This window comes from Acanthochromis polyacanthus, chromosome 22 (assembly GCF_021347895.1).
Source record: "Acanthochromis polyacanthus isolate Apoly-LR-REF ecotype Palm Island chromosome 22, KAUST_Apoly_ChrSc, whole genome shotgun sequence".
Taxonomy (NCBI): Eukaryota; Metazoa; Chordata; class Actinopteri; family Pomacentridae; genus Acanthochromis; species Acanthochromis polyacanthus.
Window position 1 is genome coordinate 15,967,836 of NC_067134.1, and position 16,486 is coordinate 15,984,321.

The following is a 16,486-nucleotide window of genomic DNA, read 5'->3' on the forward strand; positions in this document are numbered from 1 at the left end:
CTCCTTGTGCAATGTGTCAATGGTTGCCTTTTGGACAGCTGTCAAATCTGAAGTCTTCCCCATGTTTGTGTAAGCTTCAGAACTGGACTGAGAGACCATTTAAAGCCCTTTGCAGGTGTTTTGAGTTAATCAGCTGGTTAGTGGGTGGCACCAGGTGTCTTCAAACTTGACCCATTTCACAATATTCTAATTTTCTGACCCACGGAATGTCGGATTTTCATTTGTTGCCACCTATGATCATCAAAATTAAATAAATAAACATTTGAAGTGCATCAGTCTGCGTGCAATGATTACATATAATGTAAAAGTTATACCTTTTGTTCGCAATTACGGAAATAAATCAAGTTTATGAAAATATTCTAATTTTCTGGCTTTTACCTGTATATTGTCCCTCTAAATAACACAACTAATGGCCCATTGACAAGTAAACACTCACATTAATTCACCACTCGAGACATGAGTCTTGGATCATTTTCAGGCCATTAGTCAAATGTTCTGAAGTGAGAAGAAATACCTGGAACTTCCCACCAGTCAGTCAGGACAGAAGAAGGTTCTTGGATGAGACGTGAAACATTTTAATGAACCGAAATTAACTCTGATCGCCGTCAAGTGAATCACTGAGAGTCATCATGATGTTTCTTTCCTTCTTTCTTTCATTTTTTTTTCTTTTTAAAGATTCAGAGATGGAAGCGGTCAGCAGTTCAACAGCAGTGTTAATTTTTGTTTCTTTGACTGGTGCGATGATGGCAATCGTTATAACTGGAACAATTCTGGGATTTATCCACAGGAGAAGAAGTTGTTGGTGAGACACTATTACAGTTATACTAGTTGTGGCTTTGTTGGTGTGGACATCACAGATTTCATGCAGCCTTACTGTATTCATGGCTAAATGAGAAAAAACATTTCAATAACTAAATAAGCATGTCACACTCATGTGCCAGCCCCTGATCCTGCTAATTAAGCTCAGCTGAGGAGAAGCTCAGCTGAGGAGCCACAGCTGAACTCTATAGACAATCACTGCAGCATTTAAGCTGGCTTCTCAGCACAACACGCTGCCGGTTCATTGTTTCACCCTCCCTGCTACACTCGCGTGCTGCCAGCCGCTTCACTCTGCTCTCCATTGTTGCACGTCACTCCCCAGACTCTGTTTTCCCCTTGGACTCTGTATCGCTGCTTGACTCTGGACTGGACTCAGTAAGCCTCCTTCCCCTTTTGATTTAACCTTGTTTTATGTTGTATTTAACCCCAGTTTTCAGGTCCACTTTCTGTTGATTGTCAGTTTAGTTTAGTTTAAATTTCCCTGCTGTTTTCCACCTGCTTCCTTATTTAAGTAGTTGTTTTGTTTCCTTATTAAATCCTATTTAATCTTACCTTCCTGCGTATGCCTGCTGCTTGGGTTCAAATTCCCATTGTATGACAGAATGAACCGGCCATCTCAGAACCCAGCAGGCGCCCCGCCCAGCACCCTGAACTCTCCCCTAAAGATTTTTTCCTCCAGCATGGCGAACCACATTTATTTTAAGACCCTGAATGATTTATGGCATAGATGGAGGGAAGACTCTAAGAACATTACGGTCACTCTGGGTCGTAGAGTCGCAGCCCAGCGACCTTGGTTAATGGGCCACCTGCCGGCCGAAATTAAAGAGTTTTTAGATACCCCTTTACCATATTTGACCGTCCCTGAATCCATATTTTGCCAATCTTTTTTAAAATCCACCGATCCGCCTGTCTCTTGGCTAGCCGAACCTTCGTGTGCTAGCACACCCCACAGTAGTCAACCTGAGCCTGTCTCCCCACCAGTCACTGCACCATCTGCAGGGAAGTCAGCCTGCCGTAGGCGAAATGCCAGGAAGCGCTGTGAGGCTCCAGTTCCTGCTCCGGAGGGGTTCTGCGCCTCCTCAGTTCCTGAGCTAGGCGACACCCCTTCCACCTCTACGAATGGAGGATCCGGTGTCGTTTCCCCGCTGCCTGAGGAACTGAGAGCAGCTTCTGCAATGGCAGAAAGGCTGACGGCTGTTTTACCCCGGCTTGGGGGGTCCGAAGCCGTGTCCTCTGTCCATGAGACATTTAGCTCCGCCATTGCAGGAGTGAAGAGGCTCCAGGCTGCCTATGCGATCCACGGGGAGTCTTTAGTCACCCGTGTAGATCCCAGGGTGGTTACCTTTTTCCTGGAGGCTCTAAACAATTCCTCTGAGATCTTGGAAGCGCTCGAAGACGCCTCAATCCCTGCACCTGAGGATCGGCCCTGTGCCGTCCCACTCCCTCCGGCTGAGGAGAGGCCTCGAGCCACCTCAATGCCTTCTGTCTCTGAGGGGCCCATCGGCCCGCCTTCTGTCTCTGAGGGGCCCATCGGCCCGCCTTCTGTCTCTGAGGGGCCCATCGGCCCGCCTTCTGTCCTTGTGGGGCCCACGGCCTTAGAGGAGCTTAACGCTCCCGCTGCAGCCTCAAAGGAGCAACAGGCTCCGCCTGCAGCGCTAAAGGAGCAACAGGCTCCGCCTGCAGACTTTCCGAAGTGCTCCGCCTCCCCCGAGTCCTTGATGAGGCGCTCCGCCACCCCGAGTCCTTGCCGAGGCGCTCCGCCTCCCCGAGTCCTTGCCGAGGCGCTCCGCCTCCCCGAGTCCTTGCCGAGGCGCTCCGCCTCCCCGAGTCCTTGCCGAGGCGCTCCGCCTCCCCCGAGCCCTTGCCGAGGCGCTCCGCCTCCCCCGAGCCCTTGCCGAGGCGCTCCGCCTCCCCCGAGCCCTTGCCGAGGCGCTCCGCCACCCCGAGTCCTTGCCGAGGCGCTCCGCCACCCCGAGTCCTTGCCGAGGCGCTCCGCCTCCCCCGAGTCCTTGCCGAGGCGCCCCGCCTCCCCCGAGCCCTTGCCGAGGCGCCCCGCCTCCCCCGAGCCCTTGCCGAGGCGCCCCGCCTCCCCGAGCCCTTGCCGAGGCGCCCCGCCTCCCCCGAGCCCTTGCCGAGGCGCCCCGCCTCCCCCGAGCCCTTGCCGAGGCGCCCCGCCTCCCCCGAGCCCTTGCCGAGGCGCCCCGCCTCCCCCGAGCCCTTGCCGAGGCGCCCCGCCTCCCCCGAGCCCTTGCCGAGGCGCCCCGCCTCCCCCGAGCCCTTGCCGAGGCGTTCCGCCTTCCCCGAGCCCTTGAAGGGGCGTAATATCTCCTCGGCAGCCATATGGGAGCATAGCTCCTCCCCGCCAGCCTCGAGGAGGTCCAGCACTTCTCCCCAACATCTATTGAGACTCAGTACCACTTTGACATCGAGTGGTCCTCCTGCAGGGACCAAATTAACACCGTATGTTCCCATGCAGGAGCAGGGCTGTACAGTGCGAGCGTTTCACTCGCATATGCGCCTAAAAATAGATCAGTGCGAGTAGGAAAAAATAAAAAGGGAGCACCCGTGCGAGTACAGATGTCAACCCTATCATTTGCATTTGCTCCTAAAATAAATCCACACAAAGTGGATCAAACTAAAAGTCACAGCCTACACCTTCTTCTTCAACAACTTTTTTTTTCACATTGGCAAGCTACAACACGACATGGTCAGAAAAACCGTGAGCTCCTCTCGACTCTCAGGCCGTCTCCCCCACACAGTACCGAGCATCACACAGATCGCCGCACTTTCTTAAAGTGACAGGCTCCTATTTTTGTCTTTAGCTTTTATGAACACATTAACTTGAAATAACCAAATACTGTGTCTGTCTAAATTATAATAATGCAAATGACACTAAATTAAGCATGTGAAACAGTTTAAATACCATAAAGTAATAACTTAACTAAAACTGTCATCAGTTAACCCAATCTATGCATGCCGCACCTATAATCAGACTCCCCTACAAATGCAAGATATGGCATCAAAATATGTCTGGTATTTATGTATAAAGTCTTTAATATATGTATAGTTCTTAAGTATAAAGTTATTTGTAATTGTTGTTATTTTTATTGGGCCAGTTAACAATATAATAGAATTGAAATTCTTTATCCCACACCTGGGAAATTATTTGCTACAACAGCTAAAACACCAAATTACAAGTTTTTTTTTTTTTTTTTTAATCCTAGTAAATTACAGTCTGTAAGAACAGATCACAGTATGGCAGATTAAGAACAGAGAGACTATTTCAAAACTAGGACTTTAACAGAAATATGCAGGTTGAGTTAACTGTGCAGATTGTATGATATGAAATAAAATCTGCAGTCAGATTTTGTTGGGCCACTTAACAAAAAATGACTCCCCTATTATTTTGGCAAAGAAGTGGCAACCTCCAAACTTTCTCAGCTACAACATCTGTACCTCTGTTGCTGTTGTATAAGGTCTTGTGTACATGGTAGCTTCCACCGAGTTTTTTGCTTGGAAATTGGAAAAATGTAACACAATGCCATCTGAGTGATAATGGAAAATATGACAAAAGAAAGAAGTCAGTAGACCAATCACACTCCAAATGAAAGGAAGCCATATTGGTGAAAGTTTTGTTTTCTTTTGTGAGAACAAAATCAATAATTCTTTACAAACTAATTACAAAATACACATACATATGTACACCGCCTTTTATGAGAACAAAATCAAACATAATTCTTTGCAAACTATTAACAAAATACACACACACACAGACACACACTCACACTCTAAACATGGGCTTTGGTGTTTCCTTGTGACGGATGTAGTATAGATGTCCATCTGTAAAAAATACATTGGTTTATTAGTTCACAAAGTCCTGAGGACCAATGAAGCTGATGTATCTGACACTGGTGAGGGATGATAATATATTTTGTGGGAGAAGCTTTGTTTGTGCAATGTCACTGTTAGAACTACATCCATTTATTTGACCACTACCGAAGACCTCATGAGGATCAGCTTGGAGGGGCCATGTCTTGAGGACTTTGATCCAAGTCCTGCTGTGGCCCACTGGATGAACTCAGCCAAGCGTGCCAGGCGACTCGAATACAAAAGATGTGGGACAGGGATGTTCTCTGTGCTAAATAACTGAGCCTACTGCTTGGCTTGTTGTGTGAATGTTAATAATAAAATTGTGCGATTCATCGTGAAAATTCATAGTGCTCCTAAATGTTTTTCTGTGCTCCTAAATTTTTTCATTTAGGAGCACCTGTGCTCCTAGTGAAAAAGCTAAGCGTACAGCCCTGAGGAGTGGTCTCCCCTGTGTTGTCTCTCCAGCCTGTCCCTCCGGTTCCTCTGGCTCTGTCAGTTCCTCCGGTTCCTCTGGCTCTGTCAGTTCCTCCAGTTCCTCTGGCTCTGTCAGTTCTTCCTGTCCAGTCAGTCCCTCCAGTTCCTCCTGTCCAGTCAGTTCCTCCTGTCCAGTCAGTCCAGTCAGTTCCTCCTGTCCAGTCAGTCCCTCCAGTTCCTCTGGCTCTGTCAGTTCTTCCTGTCCAGTCAGTTCTTCCTGTCCAGTCAGCTCCTCCTGTCCAGTCTGTCCCTCCTGTCCCTCTGGCTCAGTCTGTCCCTCCTGTCCCTCTGGCTCAGTCTGTCCCTCTGGTTCAGTCAGTCCCTCCTGTCCCTCCAGTCTGTCCCTCCTGTCCCTCCAGTCCAGTCTGTCCTTCCTGTCCCTCCTGACCCTCTAGTTCAGTATGTCCCTCCAGTCCAGTCTGTCCCTCCTGTCCCTCTGGCTCAGTCTGTCCCTCCTGTCACTCTGGCTCAGTCTGTCCCTCCTGTCCCTCTGGCTCAGTCTGTCCCTCTGGTTCAGTCAGTCCCTCCTGTCCCTCCAGTCTGTCCCTCCTGTCCCTCCAGTCCAGTCTGTCCTTCCTGTCCCTCCTGACCCTCTAGTTCAGTATGTCCCTCCAGTCCAGTCTGTCCTTCCTGTCCCTCCTTACCCTCTAGTTCAGTCTGTCCCTCCAGTCCAGTCTGTCCTTCCTGTCCCTCCTGACCCTCTAGTTCAGTCTGTCCCTCCAGTCCAGTCTGTCCTTCCTGTCCCTCCTGACCCTCTAGTTCAGTCTGTCCCTCCAGTCCAGTCTGTCCTTCCTGTCCCTCCTGACCCTCCAGTTCAGTCAGTCCTTCCTGACCCTCCGGTTCGGTCGGTCCTTCCTGTCCCTCCTGGCCCTCCGGTCCTTCCTGTTGGACTCAAGTTTAGTTCAGTTTCAGTCCAGTCCAGTTAGTTGTTCCCGTCCTGTCCTGTCCTGTTGGTTATTCAGTCCAGTCCAGTCCAGTTCAGCTAACTGTCCAGTCCAGTTCATGCCTAGTCCAGTCCCCGGTTCCAGTTCCGCCCCCGGAGGGGTCCCACCATCGCCGGTTTCCAGTCCGGCCACTGGCACGGCCCCCGGAGGGGTTCCACCGTCGCCGGTTTCCAGTCCGGCCTCCAGCCCGGCCCCCGGAGGGGTCCCGCCGATTCTGCGGCCGGTTCCCAGCCCGGCCCCCGGAGGGGTCCCGCCGATTCTGCGGCCGGTTTCCAGCCCGGCCACCGGCCCGACCCCCGGAGGGGTTCCCTCGTCGCCGGTTTCCAGCCCGGCCACCGGCCCGACCCCCGGAGGGGTTCCCTCGTCGCCAGTTTCCAGCCCGGCCACCGGCCCGACCCCCGGAGGGGTTCCCTCGTCGCCAGTTTCCAGCCCGGCCACCGGCCCGACCCCCGGAGGGGTTCCCTCGTCGCCAGTTTCCAGCCCGGCCACCAGAAGGGTCCCGTCGTGCCTCCTGCGGTTCCCAGCCCGGCCACCAGAAGGGTCCCGTCGTGCCTCCTGCCGGTTCCCAGCCCGGCCACCAGAAGGGTCCCGTCGTGCCTCCTGCCGGTTCCCAGCCCGGCCACCAGAAGGGTCCCGTCGTGCCTCCTGCCGGTTCCCAGCCCGGCCTCCAGAAGGGTCCCGTCGTGCCTCCTGCCGGTTCCCAGCCCGGCCTCCAGAAGGGTCCCGTCGTGCCTCCTGCCGGTTCCCAGCCCGGCCTCCAGAAGGGTCCCGTCGTGCCTCCTGCCGGTTCCCAGCCCGGCCTCCAGAAGGGTCCCGTCGTGCCTCCTGCCGGTTCCCAGCCCGGCCTCCAGAAGGGTCCCGTCGTGCCTCCTTCCGGTTCCCAGCCCGGCCGCCGGAGGACCTCCGTTGGTCAGGCTCTCTACTGCCAGTCCAGCCCCAACCTGTCCTGCATCCGGGCCGTCCTTTGAAACGGTCTCGTCAACCTGTCCGACTCCAGCCTATTTAGCCCCTGGACTATTCCCTGATTTTCTCCCCCCCCACCCGCCCGGTCCCAGCCCGCCCGTCCCTTTGGCCGCCCCTGGAGCGGTCCCTCCTGCCAATCCCTGCCTGTTCCGGGGTTACCCACAGGTACCCTGATCGGTCCTGGGTGCGCCAGGAGGCGCACCTTGAGAGGGGGGTACTGTCACACTCATGTGCCAGCCCCTGATCCTGCTAATTAAGCTCAGCTGAGGAGAAGCTCAGCTGAGGAGCCACAGCTGAACTCTATAGACAATCACTGCAGCATTTAAGCTGGCTTCTCGGCACAACACGCTGCCGGTTCATTGTTTCACCCTCCCTGCTACACTCGCGTGCTGCCAGCCGCTTCACTCTGCTCTCCATTGTTGCACGTCACTCCCCGGACTCTGTTTTCCCCTTGGACTCTGTATCGCTGCTTGACTCTGGTCTTGTTTTATGTTGTATTTAACCCCAGTTTTCAGGTCCGCTTTCTGTTGATTGTCAGTTTAGTTTAGTTAAATTTCCCTGCTGTTTTCCACCTGCTTCCTTATTTAAGTAGTTGTTTTGTTTCCTTATTAAATCCTATTTAATCTTACCTTCCTGCGTATGCCTGCTGCTTGGGTTCAAATTCCCATTGTATGACAAAGCATTTGCTGTACATTTTAACCTAGAGAAGATCCCTGAATTATTATATTTTCCTTGTTTTCCAGACATTTATTATTTTAAGCATTAAACATTACCTGGATTTTTTTCTTCTCATGCTTGTCAACATATCCTCCACTAACTCTGACATTCTTTCCTGATCAAAGCAACTGTTCAAGGTCAGAAGATCCTGGATCACCTGAACATGAAACTCCTGGCTCTTCAGTGAGTAATGTATTCAAATATTTAATCATTTTAAAGTCAAAGTAGCTAGGTTCATGTAAGAAAATACAGGTAAAAGCAGAGATTTCAGTGAATGTGGTCACTCAGAAGTGACAGATTCTTAACATCTCTTCAACATAACTGACTTTATATCATGCTGCATTATTTTATTTTATTTTATAGGATGAAAATGAACCAGATGAGCCTTACTCAAGCCTTCAACACCCCACAAATGATGTCTACCAGACTATCACCTCAGTTCAACATGACAGCAAGACTAATTCAGCAAACAATATAACTGTGGACTTGGTCTGACTTGATGGATATGAACAGTGAATGTTAGAATGTGAGTCCTGCCACACTTTTAATGTGACTTTCTCCTCTTCTTCTTCTGCCTTTGAGTTACTGTTTACAAAATCCCCTTTGCTTCAGAAAATAGCAAAAAGAACAACCTCACAGCAGCAACTTACAGACTAAAAATATCTACAGTGGCAGTGAATTAGTTATTGAATTACAACACTTGATTCCCTTCATGCAAATGTTCCAGCAAAACAAGTTCCCTCGTCACTACTGTTGTGGGACATCATTGCTGCATCTTATCCAAGATGATTTTATTTGGTTTAAAAGAAGAGAAAGAAACAATCAGGAGTGTTTGTACCCTCCTGAAGCAGAATGATGTTGAGGTGCAGTCACACCATTCTACACAGTGATGTGTAAAATAGTCTGTCGCCTATCTGAAAACACTTAAACAAAATGTGAAGCCAACCTAAATATGTTTGATGCAGATGCAGATTTACACTAACCTTGCCAGCAAGTTGATTTCTTGCGATATTTGTGAGTTCACAAATCTCTCAAGAAACCATCTTGCACCGCTCCCGCATTCACTGTTCGTACAGAGCCAAGTTGGCACGGGCCAATCACGCAGCAGTATTCGTGTGTGGGGCGGGATATCCGGGTGTGAAGACGACACCAAGCGCCAGTAGATCAAAACAAACATGGCAACGGAGGACAACGATCGTGTAGATGCTGCTATTAAGTCAGTTTTAGCTGAATCTCCTATCGCTTCTTTGAAGGAAGAACAACGAGAGGCACTTTGCGCATTTGTGGATGGTAAAGATGTTTGTGCTTTTTTACCTACGGGTTTTGGTAAGAGTTTAATCTACCAATTGGCTCCGCTCGTTGTGAAGATCCCGCGATTGGCTAAAAACAAACCTGTCAGAGGCGGGACATACTGTTGCATTGTCCAATCCGTGCCTCTTTCCTCCGAACGGATTTACATGGAGCGGTCCCAGATTGATATTGTGGAGTACTATCAAGTACTACACAATTATTAATCTGGCTATTGCCAGGTTAGATTTACACACGTGAAGACGTCTTCTTTATGTGGAATATAGACAAGAAGATGATGTTCTTGAAACTGGTGTCGCTGTTGGTCTTCAAAAAGAAGGAAAATTGCTTCCCTCATGACTTGGATAATAAATAAAAACTAAACTCAGTTTCTGGGGAAAGTTACTATCAGGTCATGAGAGAGGTTTGCTACTGATCACATGTGCAATGCTACAGTTCTGTGTGGTCTTCTGGAGGAAAGTGTTAACAAAAATAAAGCCATGTGATATATTTAATGATCAGAAATGTTTGGAGGAGAGAAGGTGAGGCCTTTAACCTCAAGAACACCGTACCTACCATCAAGCATGGTGGTGGCAGTATCATGCTCTGTGGAAGTGGAGCTTTACACAAAGTAAATTGAATAATGATAGATAAAAGAAAGATAAACCAGAAGCTTGTAGACAAAAACCAAAAGAACCAAACTGAGAGGAAAATGGCCAACGGAAATTTCACTAAATTCAGAGTTACAGAAGTAATTGTAAACCCAGGACTGTTGTGATTTATATGATCTTCGCAAGTGTATGTAAAACTTTTTTTCCACAACTGCTTTTGTTTTATTGATTCAAGAGCAATATATAAATGTATTGCTGTTGTACTGTGACTTGTTTGCACTGGTTGACAACGAAAGGCTAATACAATATTTTGTCATATTTTTTACGATGTTGAATCATTATAATGCACCATCTGTTGGACTAAGATGCTTTAACACTTGTAAGTCTTGAAATCAGGGTGACTGATTTGTTCATTTTCATTCTGTGTAAATCTGCTAATACAATAAAATAGTTGGACGGTAACTCCTCTGCTTGGACTACTTTAACCTTCCAACCCATATATCTTGTCAGTAATGTTTCAGTTACCTCATGACCTTCCTTATTTATAGATTCATCACTGCTTGACCTGTCTAATGATTAAAGATACTGTTGTTAAAAATACTTAAATAGTTCAGTCTGGTTTTCTTATGAAATAATGAGGAACGGAAACAACAACAGCTAAATGTCACGCCTCTAAAAATGTCAACACCACAAACATGTTGGTTTTATCACGTTATTTGACTCTTAAGATCAGTGCAGCCAACACCTGTAAGAAATCTTACTTACAAACCAACTGAACAAGACATTTAAAGTTCTAATATACCCACTGAGATACTCCTAGTCTGTGTGTGTTTTCTGTTGTGGGTCTGCTCGCTGTTTGAACTGTTGCATGTGTTGATACAAAAGAAGCATCAGCCATGTATGTGCACTTCCTGATTAGAGGACCTGAGAGCTTGAGGTGCTTCAGCTCAGTGTTGGTTCTGTTCTTATCAGTACAATCTACTGAGCAGCAGCAGTTGTTCTGTAGGAAACCAGGATGGACACGTTGAAACTTGGCTTTCTTCTACTGCTGCCACTGACTGTGTGCTCAGACGATGAAGGTAATGTAACATTTTTGTTTTAAAGAAGACAACTCAATATTTTTTGTAATGTTCTAGTAGAATTAAAACTTGATATGAAAATGCAAAACTACATCAATCCCTCATTCAGACTGTTTATAATATTGATTGTAATCGATTGATTTCAGTGACTCTGGAGAAGACTGTTGGGAATAAACCAGATGTTACTCCAATATGCAGAAATGAGACTCAGAATATCATCCTGCTGATAGTTTGTAAGATCAGAACACAGAGGAACAGATCAGAGTGTCGTCTGCTCTATCAACATCAACACGACTTTGAACATGAATGTGGCTCCAGATTCAGACTTGTTAAAAAACAACAAACTGTATTTCTCCACCTGAGCAGTTTAACACCAGCTGATAGTGGAAACTACACCTGTGAGTGTTCATATCCTGGAGTAACATACCTGTTTCATCTCAGTGTCACAGTGGAAGGTAAGCATCCTTTTATTTTCTGCTCAGATGTTGGTTAAATTCAAGGTGGATATTTAAATATGTGGTCACACTGTATTTGATTGTTGACATGGCAGAACTGATCTTTGCCCTTATCTACAGGTGAAGGTGGTAATTTTCCACTGCAGTAGCATTCAGCAGAATTTTAGTAAGAACATGATGTCCACTTTTAAGAAATTAGCCCCGTTCGAATTTACAGAATAAAATTTCAAGTGCAGTTGTGCTTTTAAACTGATTCAGGTATCCTTTGTGTATTCATTGCTGTGTTCACATGTTTATTTGACTTCTAGATGATGTCACTGATAAAATATTGGAGTATTATTGTGTTTGTGTCAGACTGTCTGCCATGCAGCCTCAGTAGAAGGCAACTGGACCTCTAGTTTTAGGTTATTGAAGACATTTCACCTCATCGACTGACTGTCCCACATGTATATTGTCCCTCTAAATAACACAACTAATGGCCCATTAACAAGTAAACACTCACATTAATTCACCACTCGAGACATGAGTCTTGGATCATTTTCAGGCCACTAGTCAAATGTTCTGAAGTGAGAATAAATACCTGGAACTTCCCACCAGTCAGTCAGGACAGAAGAAAGCTCTTGGATGAGACGTGAAACATTTTAATGAACCGAAATTAACTCTGATCGCCGTCAACTGAATCACTGTGTCATCATGATGTTTCTTTCCACATTAAGCTGAATCCCACTCCGCCAAGTTCTGTTTTTTCCTAACATTTTTTTTTCTTTTTAAAGATTCAGAGATGGAAGCGGTCAGCAGTTCAACAGCAGTGTTAATTTTTGTTTCTTTGACTGGTGTAATGATGGCAATCATAACTGGAACAATTCTGGGATTTATCCACAGGAGAAGAAGTTGTTGGTGAGACACTATTACAGTTATACTAGTTGTAGCTTTGCTGGTGTGGATATCTCAAATTTCGTGCAGTCTTACTGTATTCATGTCTAAATGAGAGAAAAAAAACATTTCAATAACTAAATAAGCATTTCCTGTACATTTTACCTAGAGAAGATCCCTGCATTATTGTATTCTCCTTCTTTTCCAGACAGTTATTTTAAGCATTAAACATTACCTGGATTTTTCTTCTCGTGCTTGTCAACATATCCTCCACTAACTCTGACATTCTTTCCTGATCAAAGCAACTGTTCAAGGTCAGAAGATCCTGGATCACCTGAACATGAAACTCCTGGCTCTTCAGTGAGTAATGTATTCAAATATTTAATCATTTTTAAAGTCAAAGTAGCTAGTCTCATGTAAGAAAATGCATGTAAAAGCAGAGATTTCAGTGAATGTGGTCACTCAGAAGTGACAGATTCTTAACATCTCTTCAACATAACTGACTTTCTAACATGCTGCATTATTTTATTTTATAGGATGAAAATGACCCTGATGAGCCTTACTCACGCCTTCAACACCCCACAAATGATGTCTACCAGACTATCACCTCCGTTCAACATGACAGCAAAATTAATTCAGCAAACAATATAACTGTGGACTTGGTCTGACTTGATGGATATGAACAGTGAATGTTAGAATGTGAATCCTGCCACACTTTTGATGTGACTTTCTCCTCTTCTTCTGCTGCTTTTGAGTTACTGTTTACAAAATCCCCTTTGCTTCAGAAAAGAGTAAAAACATTAACATCAGAGCAGCAACTGGCAAACTAAAAATATCAGCTTTGGGGGGTGAACTAGCCATTTAATGACACCCCTAATCTCAATCCACAAGCTAATGTTCCACCAAAACAAGTTCCCCCATCGCTACTTTTGTGGGACACCATTGCTGCATCTTGGGCTGAGCACTGCCCAAGATGATTTTATTTGGTTTTAAAGAAGAGAAAGAAACAGACAAGAGTGTTTTTACCCTCCTGAAGCAGAATGATGATGAGGTGCACTTATCTGAAAACATTTTAACAAAATGTGAAGCCAACCTAAATACACACGTGGACAAAATTGTTGGTACCCCTCAGTTAAAGAAAGAAAAACCCACAATTCTCATTGAAATCACTTGAAACTCACAAAAGTAACAATAAATAAAAATTTAGTGAAAATTAAATAATCAAAATCAGCCATCACTTTTGAATTGTTGATTAACATAATTATTTAAAAAAACAAACTCATGAAATAGGGCTGGACAAAAATGATGGTACCCATAACTTAATATTTGTTGCACAACCTTTTGAGGCAATCACTGCAATTAAACGATTTCTGTATTTGTCAATGAGCGTTCTGCAGCTGTCAACAGGTATTTTGGCCCACTCCTCATGAGCAAACAGCTCCAGTTGTCTCAGGTTTGATGGGTGTCTTCTCCAAATGGCATGTTTCAGCTCCTTCCACATATGTTCAATGGGATTCAGATCTGGGCTCATAGAAGGCCACTTTAGAATAGTCCAACGCTTTCTCTCAGCCATTCTTGGGTGTTTTTGGCTGTGTGTTTTGGATGGTTGTCCTGTTGGAAGACCCATGACCTGCGACTGAGACCAAGCTTTCTGACACTAGGCAGCACATTTCTCTCCAGAATGCCTTGATAGTCTTCAGATTTCATCGTACCTTGCACACTTTCAAGACACCCTGTGCCAGATGCAGCAAAGCAGCCCCAAAACATTATTGAGCCTCCTCCATGTTTCACCGCAGGGACAGTGTTCTTTTCTTCGTATGCTTGGTTTTTGAGTCTATGAACATAGAGTTGATGTGCCTTACCAAAAAGCTCCAGTTTGGTCTCATCTGTCCAAAGGACATTCTCCCAGAAGCTTTGTGGCTTGTCAACATGCATTTTTGCAAATTCCAGTCTGGCTTTTTTATGAGTTTTTTTCAGCAGTGGTGTCCTCCTTGGTCGTCTCCCATGAAGTCCACTTTGGCTCAAACAACGACGAATGGTGCGATCTGACACTGATGTACCTTGGCCTTGGAGTTCACCTTTAATTTCTTTGGAGGTTGCTCTGGGCTCTTTGGATACAATTCGAACGATCCGTCTCTTCAATTTGTCATCAATTTTCCTCTTGCGGCCACGTCCAGGGAGGTTGGCTACTGTCCCGTGGGTCTTGAACTTCTGAATAATATGAGCCACTGTTGTCACAGGAACTTCAAGCTGTTTAGAGATGGTCTTATAGCCTTTACCTTTAAGATGTTTGTCTATCATTTTTTTTCGGATGTCCTGGGACAATTCTCTCCTTCGCTTTCTGTTGTCCATGTTCAGTGTGGTACACACCTTTTCACCAAACAGCAGGGTGACTACTTGTCTCCCTTTAAATAGGCAGACTGACTGATTATGAGTTTGGAAACACCTGTGATGTCAATTAAATGACACACCTGAGTTAATCATGTCACTCTGGTCAAATAGTTTTCCATCTTTTATAGAGGTACCATCATTTTGTCCAGGCCTGTTTCATTAGTTTGTTTTTTTAAATAATTATGTTAATCAACAATTCAAAAGTAATGGCTGTTTTTGATTATTTAATTTTCAATAAATTTTTATTTATTGTTACTTTTGTGAGTTTCAAGTGATTTCAGTGAGAATTGTGGGTTTTTCCTTCTTTAACTGAGGGGTACCAACAATTTTGTCCACGTGTGTATGTTTGATGCATCATGTCGATTTACACATGTGAAGACATCTTCTTTATGTGGAATGTAGACAAGAAGATGATGTTCTTGAAACCATTGTTGTTGGTCTTTAAAAAGAAGGAAAATTGCTTCCCTCGTGACTTGGATTAAAAAAAAAGAAAAATAAACTGAGTTTCTGTGGAAAGTCACTATCAGGTCATGAGAGATAGTCTTCAAGACGTAAAGGTTGACTGAAATTTGCTGCTGATCACATGTACAATTCTACATCTATGACAAAAAGGTCTTCTGGAGGAAAGTACAGACAAAAATGAAGTCAAATGATTTATTTAATGACCAAAAATATGTTTGGAGGAGAGAAGGTCAGGCCTTTAGCCCTAAGAACACCAAACCTACCATCAAGCATGGTGGTGGCAGTATTGTGCTCTGTGGAAGTGGAGCTTTACACAAAGTAAACTGAATAATGAAGAGAAGGATTACCTTCACATTCTTCAGAAGGTTGATCTTGGACACAGTTGAATGTTTCAACAAGACAATGAGCCCAAACATGCTTTAGAAGTGGTAAAGAAATGGTTCAATCAGGCCAGAATGAAGATTCTAGACTGACTGAACCAACAGTCCTGACTTGAACTCATCAAGAACCTGTGGACTGATAAAGAAACAAATCAGCTTTAACGCCTGTAATTCTTGAAACTTGGCTGACTGATTTGTTCATTTTCACTCTCGTGTAAATCTGCTAATACAATAAAATATATGGACAATAACTCCTCTGCTTGGACTACTTTAACCTTCCAACCCATATATCTTGTCAGTAATGTTTCAGTTACCTCATGGCCTTCCTTATTTATAGATTCATCACTGCTTGACCTGTCTGATGATTAAAGATACTGCTGTTAAAAATACTAAAGTAGGTCAGTCTGGCTTCCTTATGAAGCGATGAGGAACGGAAACAACAACAGCTAAACGTCACACCTCTGAAAATGTCAGCACCGAAAACATGTTGGTTTTATCACGTTATTTGACTCTTAACAAGATCAGTGCAGCCAACACCTGTAAGAAATCTTACTTACAAACCAACTGAACAAGACATTTAAAGTTCTAATATACCCACTGAGATACTCCTAGTCTGTGTGTGTTTTCTGTTGTGGGTCTGCTCGCTGTTTGAACTGTTGCATGTGTTGATACAAAAGAAGCATCAGCCACATATGTGAACTTCCTGATTAGAGGACCTGAGAGTTTGAGGTGCTTCAGCTCAGTGTTGGTTCTCTTCCTATCAGTACAATCTACTGAGCAGCAGCAGTTGTTCTGTCTGAAACCAGGATGGACACGTTGAAACTCGGCTTTCTTCTGCTGCTGCCACTGACTGTGTGCTCAGACGGTGGAGGTAATGTAACATTTTTGTTTTAAAGAATACAACTCGATATTTTTTGCAATGTGTCTAGTAGAATTAAAACTTGATATGAAAATGCAAAACTACAGCAATCCCTCATTCAGACTGTTTATAATATGATTGTAATCGATTGATTTCAGTGACTCTGGAGAAGATTGTTGGGAATAAACCAGATGTTACTCCAATATGCAGAAATGAGACACAGAAAATCATCACGCTGATCATTTGTAAGATCAGAACACAGAGGAACAGATCAGAGTGTCGTCTGCTGTATCAACATCAAC

At 45.2% G+C, this 16,486-nt stretch overlaps 2 long non-coding RNA genes across 2 annotated transcripts; both read left to right on the top strand.

Annotated features, from left to right (window-relative positions):
• The first annotated feature begins 678 nt into the window (after window positions 1-678).
• On the top strand, window positions 679-10,107 carry LOC127532201 (uncharacterized). Its single transcript, XR_007939600.1, has 3 exons — window positions 679-802; window positions 7,913-7,970; window positions 8,151-10,107. It is a non-coding gene; the product is annotated as an uncharacterized LOC127532201 (long non-coding RNA).
• On the top strand, window positions 1,109-7,698 carry LOC127532203 (uncharacterized). The gene is made up of 2 exons (XR_007939602.1): window positions 1,109-1,256; window positions 7,586-7,698. It is a non-coding gene; the product is annotated as an uncharacterized LOC127532203 (long non-coding RNA).
• Window positions 10,108-16,486: the final 6,379 nt, after the last annotated feature.